General features: G+C 39.7%; 1 non-coding gene across 1 annotated transcript; it reads left to right on the top strand.

The window, feature by feature from the left end:
- The first annotated feature begins 13,466 nt into the window (after positions 1–13,466).
- On the top strand, positions 13,467–13,573 carry LOC128287247 (small nucleolar RNA R71). The gene has a single exon (XR_008277942.1). It is a non-coding gene; the product is annotated as a small nucleolar RNA R71 (small nucleolar RNA).
- The last annotated feature ends 1,671 nt before the right edge of the window (positions 13,574–15,244 follow it).

Raw genomic sequence — 15,244 nt, 5'->3', positions numbered from 1 at the left:
TCATTACCATAGGCTTGCATGAAAATCAAATCTCCACCACTATAATTTAAGATGATACATCAATTAAAAGGTCTTTAGAGGGTTGTGATGAGGTTTGGTTAGGGGGGTGTGGTCACAAGCTGAAAGAAAGGGTTAGAATTGAGATTGAATTAAAAAATTACCTAACTAGAAAAAGAGTTAATCTTCACTTGCGTACAACAGAGCTTTTTCTCAGAATATGGAATTACTAATATATATACATAGTATTTTTTGTTTTTATTTTTATTTTTTTAAGAACAAGTTAAATAATCGTAGACTAACTTATTACAAACAAGACATAGCTAAGCAATTTCTTCAACTCAAATCTCGACAAAAATAGGGATTAAATTTAGGGGATTTCAACAATAATGGGTTAAGGGTCAATATTAAGGGTAATACAAGAAATGGCTTGTTAGGCTCAAGGAGGTTTACTAATGGTTAATTGTGGAGGTAGGCTTTTCATGGCATGAGTGGGTTAATCCTAAGTGCCTTAATCATTTTGATATATCAAATCGAATGGTGTGGTCTCGAAATGCATAATCAAGCAAGTTCTAGAATAATAGTTCAATACTGATGCACTCAAAGCAATAATAAAAGTGAGCATGAAAGAATTAATAGATGCTCAAAAGGCTCAAAAATCTCACAAAAATTATGGCTTTTTGATGTTTAGACTCGTAAATTCCAATTCAAAGTAATACCTAGACTTGGGGAAACAACCTATAATTTTAAATTCTTAAAAATCAACTTATCATGCTTGATTCTCTAATGTCTTAAAGTTTAAACAATAAATGCATAAATATCTATGTTTTAATTCAAGATATATTGATCAAAATCATAATTCAATTAAAATTTATCCTAAATATGATATGAGAGTTTTTCAAGAGAACAAGGTGAGTATTCAGGGATTTTTCTGATAATGAAATGAATGCCCCTCTCCCCACACTTAAGATGTACATTTCCCTCAATGTACTAAGATAGATATGAGAATATAAAATTAAGAAAGGGAGAGAAGTGAAACTTCCTGTATGATGAATTCCTCGAACTAGAGTTTTGGAGAGTAATCGGTTCGAGAGTGAAGGAGGATACTCCGGCGATCGTAAAGTTTCATTAGTCCATAAGTCCTGTGCCAAAAGAATATTACATCTAATGGTAGCTATGGTCGTGGTCAATCTGGACATGGCAGTCGTGGAGAACCTTTCCCGGTGGAGTTTTTAGTTCCTATGTGATGATGAGCTTAAGAGCTCTATATAACTGTGATAAAATTAGGAACTTTTTAGGAGATATTAGGAAGAATAATTACTCAAAAAGAAATAACTAAAATTAATAATTAAAAATAAAATTTCTAAAATCTAATAAAAATAAAAAGTAGTTTCAATAAAAATTAAAAACATAAAATAATAAATAAGAATTTTTAAACATCTTCATCGCTGGATGGTTCGCGAGGTGGGACTGGCGATGAGATGTGGAGGTGCTGACAAATCCGCTGAAGAGTAGCATCAATGTTGTCAAATCGTTGAAAACACTGCTGCTCAAATTGGGTGAGGTGTTCAGAGATGTCAGCATATGAAGCCGTCACATGAACTGGATGAGAGGGTGGTAGTGGCTGAGTCGGTGGGTCCTCGTGCTGTGGGGGGACATCATCAGGAATGTCCTCGTAGGCCTCCTCTGTAACACCCCGTACCCGAGTCCGTGGCCGGAGTCGAACACGAAGTGCTAACAGACATAAGTATATTTATGTTCACAGTCCACTTAAAAATTTCCAGACAGCTAGCTAACTGTGTCACTGTCACCTTAAAAATCATATCTTGAGTTCCACAACTCGAAAATCAGTTTCATGATTTTTCCCTGAAACTAGACTCATATATGCATCTACAAAGTTTTTTCTAGAATTTTTGGTCTGGCCAATTAGTACATTTTATTAGTTAAAGTCTCCCATGTTACAGGGATCGACTACACTAAGCTTCACGCATTACAACTTGGATATCTCCCTGTACAGGGCTTCAATACTGATGCCGTTTGTTTCTATAGAAATTAGACTCAAAGTGGAATCTATAAATATATGGAATGACTCCTAATTATCTCTGGTTAATTTATAGTGTATTTCCAAAGTCGGAACAGGGGTTCCAGAAACCGTTCTGGCCCTATTTTACGAAAACCTAAACATCTCTAAATATACAACTCATATGACTGTTTCGTTTCTTCCATATGAAAGTAGATTCAACAAGGTTCATTTACATAATTTATTCACTATTTAATTCCATTCCAGCTATTTTTAGTGATTTTTCACATTCACACCACTGCTGCTGTCAGCATCTGTTTTCAAGGTAACTTTACCTATTTCGTGGTTTCCATGGACCAACTAGAGTTTTGTCATACATAGGTCCACATATGATCATATTTAGCCATTCCAAGGGCTGATCATTGCCCAACATTTCCATCCCAGTCCATAGTCACATCATGAAACCATATATATATACATAAACACAAATGGTCTAATGCCATACTCCACTTCTATGAGCCATTTTCGCATGGCTGTACACACATACATCACAAAAAGTACTTGAAAAACAACAAAGGGTAGTCCTATACATGCCATTTCAAAGCTCAAACAAAATTGTACCAAAAGGGGGCTTTGATAGTGTGGGAGACTTCGACTTCCAAAAATCCCGAGTCCGATAGCTGACAAGCCAAAATCTATAAAACAGAGAACAAAGAAACGGAGTAAGCAATTTATGCTTAGTAAGTTTTGAGCAAGGGATTCCAGTACAACAAAAGCATAGCATTCATATAGCTAAACGGATAATTTCAATGCACACATTCTCAATATCATACTTACTTCACATTACCAACCCTTATGTTCATACACAAAGATCAACTTAGCTAAAGGCCTAGAGCTCGTTTATCAACCGGCGAATACTTATTTGTAAGGGCTCAACTAATTCAAAGCACATACGAAACATACCTCATTGCTGGAATTTTGCAAGCGTATTAACTGAAATTTTTACAGCAAGATTGCTCATTCCCGAATCACGTACCTTCAGATTTTATCCGGATATAGCGACTCGCTCAAAAGCCTTTCGGACATAGCCTGGTTATAATAGCTCGCACAAATGCCTTCGGGACTTAACCCGGATTTGGGAACTCGCACAAATGCCTTCGGATCTTAGTCCGGATATGGTCACTTAGCACAAAGCCTTCGGGACTTAGCCCGGACATCATTCGAATAACCATGCACATTTAACACTAAATCATAACACATTCGCATTTCATTTTCATTAGCAAAACTCAAACACAATACACTTATCACTCTTGCAAATTTCGGCTCAATATCCACACACAAAGAGCATGATTTCGATTTGCTTAAAACATGATCTAATCCAATCATAATTTAAGCTCTATTACTCAAGAACTTACCTCGGATGTTGTCGAACGATTCCGAGGGCTATTCGACCACTTTTTCCTTCCCACCAAAACTGACGTCTTAGGTCGTTGTACATTTTCGTACTCCCCGGGTGGACTGACATTCGGCTACAATGAGCTTCGTTCAGAATTATCGAAATAAGTTCTGAATTTCTTGGAATACACAAACGATTTCTGAACCTCAAACAATCGTCATCATCAACTTGAAATTCTGATTCCACATTCGGAACACATTCAGCCCGTCTTGCAACCAACTCATCGTTGACTTTCTGAGCTTCACGAATTTGATGAATCAATGATGGTTTGGCCTTTAATTCGGCTACAAACACATTGTTGGGTAGAATAGACAAGTGTACATTCATCGCTCGTAAAGCAAACAGTGATTTCCGGCTTAACGCGTCCGCAACCACATTAGCCTTTCCCGGGTGATAATCAATGACAAGCTCATAATCTTTTAACAACTCAAGCCAACGTCTTTGTCGCAGATTTAAGTCTCTTTGAGTCATCAAATATTTGAGACTTTTGTGATCCGAATACACATGGCACTTCTCACCAAATAAGTAATGTCGCCATATTTTCAAGGCGAATACGATTGCAGCTAATTCGAGATCATGGGTTGGATAATTTTTCTCATGTGGCTTTAATTGTCTCGACGCATAGGCCACAACTCGACCTTCTTGCATCAATACGCAACCTAACCCAAGTAGGGAGGCGTCACTATAGATGACAAACTCTTTGCCTGATTCGGGCTGCACTAAAATTGGAGATTCCGTCAAATAAGTTTTCAGTTGATCAAAACTTTTCTGACATTTTTCCATCCATTCAAACTTAACATCTTTTTGAAGTAGCTTCGTCATGGGTGTGGCTATCATCGAGAAACCTTTTACAAACCGTCGGTAGTAACCGACAAGTCCCAAAAAGCTCCGAACCTCAAGAATATTTCTGGAGGCTTCCACTAAGTATGGCTGAAATTTTGCTAGGGTCGACTCGAATACCGTCATGCGAGATACCACATGACCCAAGAAGCTAACCTCTCTAACCGAACTCACACTTGCTGAACTTAGCATATAACCGCTTATCCCGTAAAATTTGCAACACTAATCTCGGTGTTCAATGTTTCGGTCTCATTTCTTGAATAGACCAAGATGTCATCAATGAACACAACTACGAACCGGTCTAAATCATCGTCGAAGATCCGATTCATCAAATCCATAAATACCGCAGGGCATTAGTGAGCCCGAACGGCATCACTAAGAACTCGTAGTGACCGTACCTCATTCGAAAGCGGTTTTGGGTACATCCGAATCTCGAATCCATAATCGATAATAACCCGATCTCAAATCTATCTTTGAAAACACCGAGGCTCCCTTTAGTTGATCAAACAAATCAAGCAATACGCTGATAACGGATATTTATTCTTTATCGTCACTTTATTCACCGACGATAGTCAATGCACAACCTCATGGTTCATCCTTCTTTTCACAAACGATCTTGGTGCACCCCAAGGTGAGAAACTTGGTCGAGCGAAACCTCTATCCGTCAATTCTTGCAACCGAGCTTTCAACTCCTTTAACTCGGTTGGTGCCATATGATACGGAGCTATCGAAATTGGCGTAGTCCCCTACAAGCTCAATACCAAACTCTACTTCCCGAACAATGGTAAACCCAGTAATTCTTCGGAAAAACATCCGGTATTCACAAACCACCGCATGATTCGGGTTTTATTTCTAACTCTTTATCATCAAGTACATACGCAAGGTATGCTTCGCACCCTTTCTTACATATTTCGGGCCAACATTGATGATATTACACCGGCAACCCTTTAAGTCCGTAGACTCAACTCGGATCATCTCGTTATTTAGCACCTCAAATCCATAGTCTTGCTTTTGCAATTCACAACCGCATCATGCACGGTCAACCAATCTAAACCGAGGATAACATCAAATTCGTCAAACGGCAACAGCATCAAGTCCGCCGGAAAACAGAAACCTTGAATTACTAGGGGGCATTTCTTACACACTTTGTCGACAAGCACGTAATGACCCAAGGGATTTGACACCCGAATTATGAACTCAGTAGACTCAATAGGTAAAGTCTTACTGGATGCTAAGGTTTCACATATATAAGAATGAGTAGAACCAGGGTCAATCAAAGCAATCACATTAGTATCAAAGAGAGTGAAAGTACCCGTAATAACATCTGGCGAGGAAGCATCCTCGCGTGCGCGTATAGCATAAGCCCTAGCAGAGCGTGAGCCTCGGATCTGGTCGTAGCATCTCTAGATCCTCTCGACCACCACTAGCATTGCCCGTATTTCTAGATGGTCTACCTCGGCGATGGTAGCACCGGTATCCCACTCGATTTACATTCTGCTCGAGCAACCTCGGGCAATCTTTAATGAAGTGGTCAACTGATCCGCACTTGTAACAGAGGCGGTCACGGAATCTACAACTTCGAATGCCATTTGCCACAATGTCGACACTCCGCTCGTCTCGACGTTCATTCCCAACACCGGCGACCAAGTGCCTCGTGTACCCATTGGGGTCGATCACGATCTAGTCTAAAAGGCCAAGTACCTCTAGACCGCCCACATCATCACGAAATTTCTTCGATGCTTGTTGAAGCGACTTTCCGAGGATCTTTTACTTAAACTCTCCAGTTCCCACATCAACTTTTTGTTTTTCTTTTCTAAGCTCTTGACTTTACAAGCTCGCTCGACCAAGATTACGAACTCTCGTATTTCAAGAATGCCAACGAACATTTTTATATCTTCATTCAGCCCATCCTCGAAGCGTTTACACATGATAGCCTCGGACGAAATACATTCCGGCGTATCTACTAAGTCTAACAAATTTTCGCTCGAATCGATGAATCGATAGAACCTTGCTTAAGCTCAAGAAATTCCTTCCGTTTTGATCAACAAATCTCGATCGATATACTTTTTCCAAACTCGGTTTGGAAAAACTCCCGTGTTACTTGCTCTCGGGGCACAACAAGTCGAGTACTCCACCAATAGTAGGCGTAATCACGTAGAAAGGAGATAGTACACTTTAGGCATTCATCGGTGTACAAGATAGCTCATCGAGTGCCGGATAGTGTTGTCCAACCAAAATTCAGCTTGCTTCTCGCATCGTCGCTATCCGTAGCTTTAAATTCAGAGCCCCATGTTTTCGGATTACATCAACTGGGGCTTATTCGACCTTATTTGGTCGATTCGCGGCATTGTAGGTGCCGGGTTGTGTTTGTTGGGAATGGAGGTTGTGGAACAGACCATATTAGTTCGAATGTATTGGTTGAACCAATCATTCATCACGCTATAGAAAGCTTGTCTAGCTTCATCATTTGGATTACTAGCATTAGGTTGAGAGTCTGCCGGTGCCGTCCCTTGTACGGGAGCAGGCGCTACACTCTCAAGATCATCAGCTACCGCTCGGTCGGGATCGGGATCCATTACTATAAATAAACACATTTCAATTGTCACAAATCACCACACTATTAAATAATCACATAAAATGGCATGTATAGCTAGACCCAAACGCATTACGGTAGTCCTAGAATCGACTAAACCGTAGCTCTGATACCAATAAAATTGTAACACCCCGTACCCGAGTCCGTGGCCGGAGTCGAACACGAAGTGCTAACAGACATAAATATATTTATGTTCACAGTCCACTTAAAAATTTCCAGCCAGGTGGCTAACTATGTCACTATCACCTTAAAAATCATATCTTGAGTTCCACAACTCAAAAATCAGTTTCGTGATTTTTTCCTGAAACTAGACTCATATATGCATCTACAAATTTTTTTCTAGAATTTTTGGTCTGGCCAATTAGTACAGTTTATTAGTTAAAGTCTCCCATGTTACAGGGATCGACTACACTGACCTTCACGCATTACAACTTGGATATCTCCCTGTACAGGGCTTCAATACTGATTCCATTTGTTTCTATAGAAACTAGACTCAAAGAGGAATCTATAAATATATGGAATGACTGCTAATTATCTCTGGTTAATTTATAGTGAATTTCCAAAGTCGGAACAGGGGTTCTAGAAACCGTTCTGGCCCTATTTCACGAAAACCTAAACATCTCTTAATATACAACTCATATGACCGTTTCGTTTCTTCCATATGAAAGTAGATTCATCAAGGTTAATTTACATAATTTATTCTCTATTTAATTCCATTCCTGCTATTTTTAGTGATTTTTCACATCCACACCACTGCTGCTGTCAGCATCTGTTTTCAAGGTAACTTTACCTATTTCGTGGTTTCCATGGACCAACTAGAGTTTTGTCATACATAGGTCCACATATGATCATATTTAGCCATTCCAAGGGCTGATCATTACCCAACACTTCCATTCCAGTCCATAGTCACATCATGAAACCATATATATATACATAAACACAAATGGTCTAATGCCATACTCCACTTCTACGAGCCATTTTCGCATGGTCGTACACATACATCACAAAAAGTACTTGAAAAACAACAAAGGGTAGTCCTATACATGCCATTTCAAAGCTCAACCAAAATTGTACCAAAAGGGCTTTGATAGTGTGGGAGACTTGACTTCCAAAATCCCGAGTCCGTAGGTGATGAGCCAAAATCTATAAAGCAGAGAACAAAGAAACGGAGTAAGCAATTTATGCTTAGTAAGTTTTGAGCAAGGGATTCTAGCACAACAAAAGCATAGCATTCAGATAGCTAAACGGATAATTTCATGTGCACACATTCTCAATATCATACTTACTTCACATTACCAACCCTTATGTTCATACACAAAGATCAACTTAGCTAAAGGCCTAGAGCTCGTTTATCAACTGAAGCGAATACTTATTTGTAAGGGCTCAACTAATTCAAAGCACATACGAATCATACCTCATTGCTGGAATTTTGCAAGCGTATTAACTGAAATTTTTACAGCAAGATTGCTCATTCCCGAATCACGTACCTTCAGCTTTTATCCGGATATAGCGACTCGCTCAAAAGCCTTTCGGACATAGCCCGGTTATAATAGCTCGCACAAATGCCTTCGGGACTTAACCCGGATTTTGGAACTCGCACAAATGCCTTCGGATCTTAGTCCGGATATGGTCACTTAGCACAAAGCCTTCGGGACTTAGCCCGGACATCATTCGAATAACCATGCACATTTAACACTAAATCATAACACATTCGCATTTCATTTTCATTAGCAAAACTCAAACACAATACACTTATCACTCTTGCAAATTTCGGCTCAATATCCACACACAAAGAGCATGATTTCGATTTGCTTAAAACATGATCTAATCCAATCATAATTTAAGCTCTATTACTCAAGAACTTACCTCGGATGTTGTCGAACGATTCCGATGGCTATTCGACCACTTTTTCCTTCCCTTTATCGGATTTAGTTCCCCTTTGCTCTTGAGCTTAATCTTGATACAAGTATAGCCAAACCTCTTCCTAATCCCCTTCCAAACCAAACATGAAGCAAAAACTCCCTCCTTCTTCCTTAGGATTTTCGGCCAAGAGAGAATGAAAAGGATGAACAATTTTTTTTTCTCTTCTCTTCAACTCACGGCAAAAGGGGGGGCACTCACACCATTCCCTTTTTTTTTTCTTCCCTTTCATTATTCAATTCTCATGCTCATTATTTTATTTTTTTCTTACATACACCATTGTCACAACATGTTTTATGACATGTTTTTGCCCATAACTCTTTGTCATGGCTGGCCACTAGCACTTAGGGGGGGAAATTTGACATGCAAGTCCTCCCTTTTGATTACATGCACTATTAGGTCCTTATAGATTAGCCTATTACATTTCAAAAGTGTCACACAAGTCCTACTAACTGAATCCACATGCAATCGACTAAATCGAAGCTTGAAATTTTCACACATTCATAATTACATATTCTAGACAATAAATATTACGTTCAAACATTTTGGTGACTCGGTTTAGCGGTCCCGAAACCACTTCCCGACTAGGGTCAATTTTGGGCTGTCACATCCTCCTTGGTAGACTGGGTGAGACGATACTGGGGAGGGTAGGTTCCTCGGCGCCTCTCGATCATCCTCATGCTAAGCATGCTCAAGATGCCTTGTGGAGACATCTGGTCGATGAGGGTGAGGGATGATTCTTGGGTCGCAGTGTTGAAGAGCCCAAAGTGTTGCACCAGCCGAGCTACGTAAGGGCCAATGGAGATGACCCCCTTTCGTTGCCGCTCTGTCTGGTGATGAATCGTAAGCGCAATGAAATAAGCAAGGTCGATGACGTGCCCCTACGACATGCACCATTAGAAGTAGACGTTGTGGGTGTTGATGACGCCAGTGCTCTCTCGCCTCCCTAAAATCGTGTGAGCTAAAATAGCGTGTAAGTACCTTAGTGATGGTGGGACACTGATGCCTTGGAGTGGCTAGGATTGTAGGAGGCCGTCCTAGGGGCCAACATGTGCCACCACTTCAAGGCAGAGACATGTATGTGGCAACTGAGAGTATGTAGTTCATTCTCCTCCCCTAACTCCTCTGTGTATAAGCCTAGTGTAGCACCAAACTCTAGGACGCTTAGCTGACAGATTAATCCGCCTAGGCAAAACTGAACCTTGTCGAGATCATCATACCTTGTCATTACGGTCTGGAGATGGAACGTTGAGCATAGTTCCATCGTGAGCTCGAGGTATGTCGGCTCGATAATCCCGAAGAACAGCTCCCAAGGGTTAGTGGTTAGGAGAGCCCAAATCGCGTCAGCCATTTGGACTTGTTCTATGGTAGCCCAGTCGATGTAGTAGCCCGTAATTAAGGGTCGGGCCCGAAGTATTTGGAAAAGCTCTTCTTGGGGCCCTCGGGGAAACTGCAGGAGAGGGTGACGAATTTCTGCGGTTGGATCCGCGGAAGATGATGCTCCCTTCCTCTTCTTTGAAGCGGGGACAGTGGTTTTTTTTCCTCGTGAAGACGACATCGTATACCTATAATTTGTAAAGAGGAATAATAGTAAATACATGAATTTGGAAAGCCATGAATTTAAACTACTAATTTTAGCCAAAATATGAACCAAACTCAACCAAAAAAATTCTTTTTGATAGCATAATTTCGTGACATTGTAAGGGCATGAGGATGGGCATAATAATGGCATATGAATGACAAAGGAATGAAGCTTTCCTAACAACCTACATTAACATAAAATGCATGATAAATAATCGAATAATGCAAGAAATAATGAACAAAATGAACATAGTATGATAAAAGTAACAATTATTTTAAGAATAAGCATTAAAAATAAGTAGAATAGATGTGAAAAGAGTGAACAAATGCTAAGGGAGAGAGATTGGGCATCAAAAATGGAGTGAGAAGCGGTGCACGGGCGTGGCAGGGAGGCCGTGTGGAGTAGCAGCGGCTAGGGTTAGGGTTTTTGAATGGAGAAGAAAGTGAATAGTACCGCCTATTTATAGATTTTGGGACACATGACCATGGGACGCGCCCGTGTGCCCCAATTTCACCCCGTGTGTTTCGCGTTTTTCCTATTTTGGCATATATGAAATTTGACACACGCTCGTGTGCCTCGGGTGTGTTGGTGAACACGGCCGTGTCGCATAGCTATTTCTAGCTTTGTTTGCTTCTCCCATGCCCGTGTATGCAAGCTCCACGCCCGTGTTAATTTAACAGGTTCAACCACGGGTGTTCCACACGGGCATGTAGCACACCTGTGTTGTTTTAAACGGTTCGCCCATGGTTCTTCCACACGGGAGTGTCGCACGCCCGTGTTTTTTGGCATACTCGACCACAGCCATATCGCACGGTCGTCGCATTTAATCGTAGCCCGTGTTGGAGAAATCTTTTTCCCTATTTTCACACGGCCTTAAGCACGCCTGTGTGCTTGGCCGTGTCTCTGTGGAAATACCTGTATTCAAGATTTCTATTAGTAAGTTAGGAGTCAAATACCAAAATTTAAAGAAATTAATATTGTTAGTGCTCGGGTTGCCTTTCGAGAAGCGCTTATTTATAGTCTAAGCTCGACTCACCTCTCTGTTATATGATCATGGTGGTTCGAAGAGTTTATACTCCTCATTCCTGCTATTAATCTCATCAAAATAAGGTTTTAATCGGGTGTTGTTTACCTTAAAAGTGCCGAACTTGGGATGACTCACCTCCACCATACCGAATGGAAAAATACTGAGTATCGTAAGAGGGATTTCCTCATTCGGTGTGGTAGTGACAATGTGGGGATCTGCGGCACCATATAAGACCTTATCACCAACCTTAAGTTGATTTTGAGAGGTATCGAGCTTGTTTTGGCATAGTTTCAGTTTGTCGGGTGTTCTTGGTTTGTGCATCCGCCATTCATCGAGTTCCTCAATTTGTAGTCTTTGATCTTTATGAACAGGTCCTTTACTTGAGAATGACTCGTGTACTTCAACAGGTCCTTTACTTGAGAATGACTCGTGTACTTCCTTCAGACTTATCTCCTGCAAAGTGGGTTGTATCATGTGGTTAGTTTTAGTAGAATGATTTAAATGATCACCTTCAATTCCTAATGTGTTGCCAGAATTGCGAGCTTGAAGGGTGATTGTTTCGTCTCCCACTCGTAGTGTAAGTTCACCTGTGCCAACATCAATGATGGTTTTAGCAGTTGCTAAAAAGGGCCTTCCTAGAATTAAGGGATTGTTTTTATCCTCTTCTATGTCTAGAATAATAAAATTAACGGGAAATATAAATTTATCAATTTTAACTAGCACATCTTCAATAATACCTCTAGGGAATCTTATAGTTTTATCTACTAATTGAATGCTCATCCTAGTCTGTTTGGGTTTCCTGAGACCTAGTTGCTTAAACGTTTTGTAAGGCATGACATTGATACTAGCCCCTAGATCAGCTAATGCATGATTAACATCTAAACTACCAATTAAGCAAGGAATCGTAAAACTCCCTGGGTCTTTTAGTTTGTTGGGTAGTTTATTTTGGAAAATGGCTGAGCAGACTGCGTTCAGCTCCACATGTGACGCCTCGTCCAACTTTTGCTTATTTGCTAAAAGCTCCTTTAAAAATTTCATTGCGTTTGGCATCTGCGATAGAGCTTCAATAAATTGTAAGTTAATATGTAATTTTTTAACAAGTTTAAGGAATTTACCAAATTGTTCATGTCAGCGGTCTTTCCTTGTCACGTTGGGGTATGGCACATGATGTTTATATTCGACAGTCACTGTTTATTTGTATTTTGATATACCTCACCTTGACCTTTACTTACCACAGTTTCTTACCTCGGTTTTGGTTCAGGCTCAACGTCTCCTTCGTCATCCTGAATATTGATTGCGTTGAGTAGTTCCATTGGGTTAGGTTCGGTATTACTTGGCAAACTACCTTGTGGTTGTTCAGAGATCAGTTTGGAAAGCTGGCCTATCTGAGTTTCGAGACCTTGGATCGATGCTTGTTGATTTTTAATTGCTGTCTCAATGTTCTGAAAATGAGTTTTCGACACTGATATAAACTTTGAGAGCATCTCTTCAAGGTTTGGCTTCTTTTCCTATTGGTAGGGTGGTAGTTGATAGCCCGGAGGATGTTGTGGTCCTTGATTTCCTTGACTGCCTCACAAGAAATTTGGGTGGTTCCTCCAACCTGCATTATAAGTGTTACTATATGGATTGTTTTGAGGTCGAGGATTATTACACATGTAGTTTAATTGCTCGTTATCCATGTTGTAGCCATAAGGTTGGTATTCCGAATGATTTGTTCCATCTCCACTTGCTTCGCACTACATTACTGGGTGAACCTGTGAAGAACTAAGAAAACTATCAATTTTCTTATTCAAAAGTTCTACCTGATTAGAGAGCATGGTGACTGAATTGACGTTATAAACGCTGGCTGTTTACGTTAGCTTTATGCTCATGACTTGCCACTGATAGTTATTCAGTGACATCTCCTCTATAAATTCATAGGCATCTTCCGGTGTTTTGTTGTTGATGGTTCCACCAGCAGCTGTGTCAACCATTTTCCAAGTCGAAGGATTCAGACCATTGTGGAATGTTTGTACTTGGAGCCAAAGCGGTAACCCATGGTGAGGGTACCTTCTCAGAAGGTCCTTGTATCTCTCCCATGTATCGTAGAGTGTTTCTAAATCCATCTACACAAAAGAAGAGATATCATTGCGTAATTTAGCCGTTTTAGCTGGGGAAAAATATTTTAGTAAAAATTTTTGGTCATTTGTTCCCAAGTAGTAATTGAACCTCGTGGTAACGAGTTCAACCACTGTTTAGCTTTGTTCCTCAATGAAAAGGGAAACAACCAAAGATGAATGGCATCATCAGAAACGCCATTAATTTTAAATGTATCGCAAAATTCCAGAATGTTTGCTAAGTGAGCGTTGGGATCTTCATCCTGCAAACCATCAAACTGAACAAATTGTTGTCTCATCTGAAGAGTGTTAGGTTTTAATTCAAAAGTATTTGCAGCTACAGTAGGTCTAACTATGATAGATTCAGTTCCTGTTAAAGAAGGTTTAGCATAATCATACATAGTGCATAGAGCAGGATTTTGATTAACCACAATTGCAGGAGGTAGCTGATTGCCTTGGTTTTCAGCCATCTCTTCGGTTGGGGGTTGAGTATCGTCTTCTTGCTCGTTTTCTGTGTATTTTAAGCTTCGCCTTATTTCCCTTTGGTTTCTACGAACTATGCGATCAATTTCTTCATCAAAAAGTAGTGGCCCTGACGGTTTCTTCTAGTTATAAACTATGAAAACCTGCCAAGAGAAAGAAAGAGTAGGTTAATAAATAATAATAATAAATTAAATTGCAAGAAAAATAAATGGCTAAAGCAATAAAAATTAAGCGTTCCTAATACTTCAGTTCCCCGACAAAGGCACCAAAAACTTGATCGCATTATTTCATGATATGTTTTAAATATTTATAATTACTCGTTCTTGAACTAACTATTATCGTGATGTAGGCAAGTGTACCTATCGAACAGTAGTATAGTTTTAGCAAGATCGAATTGTCGAACCCAAAGGAACTAAAAGTACTAGTAATGACTATCATTTTATTATTAGCCTAAGAATGATGGGGTTTTGTTTTAATTAACTAATTATCTAAACTAAGAACGGAAAGAGAAAAGAATTGGGAAATTATTTTTTGGAAAAATCAATTGACTTAAGACAATACCTAAGGAAAAATCCACCTAGACTTTACTTGTTATTCTGGCTCCGAATCGGACGATTTATTCATTCAACTTGTTTCGTAGAGATCCCTAAGTTATGTTATTATCCCTATGCAAGACAAATAACGTCTAATCCCTAGATTGAATAACTTTTCTCTAATTAACACTCTAGGGTTGCATTAACTCGATTTATGGATCCCCTTATTAGGTTTCACCCTAATCCGGAAAAATCTTGTCACCCTATTTCTAGGCGCACAATCAACTCTGCTTAATTATGACAATTGTACTCTTAGACAGGGTCTATTCCTCCTCTGAATAAGAGCGTTTCTTGAATCAGTATCATGGGATATCAAAACAAGAATTAAGAACACATAATTAAGAAGTTAAATATTTATCATACGATTTAGAAAATAATAAAAGATTCGTCTTAGGTTTCATTCCCCTTAGGTATTTAGGGGTTTTAGTTCATAACTAAATAAGAAAACATCTCAAAAGAATAAAGAATACAAAACATAAAGAAAACCCAAAACTCCTGAAGGAAAATTGAGGAGAGATATTCAATCATGATGATGAATCCGGCTTCCGAGATGGATCAATCGGCTTCCTTGGAGTAATTCCTTACTCCCCGTTCTCCGTCTCCTTTTTCTCCTCTTCTAGAGTTTATTTATAGGCTT

This window comes from Gossypium arboreum, chromosome 13 (assembly GCF_025698485.1).
Source record: "Gossypium arboreum isolate Shixiya-1 chromosome 13, ASM2569848v2, whole genome shotgun sequence".
In the NCBI taxonomy this organism is placed as follows: Eukaryota; Viridiplantae; Streptophyta; class Magnoliopsida; order Malvales; family Malvaceae; genus Gossypium; species Gossypium arboreum.
The sequence above is the reverse complement of the archived record's forward strand: the minus strand, read 5'-3'. Positions and strand labels throughout refer to the sequence as shown.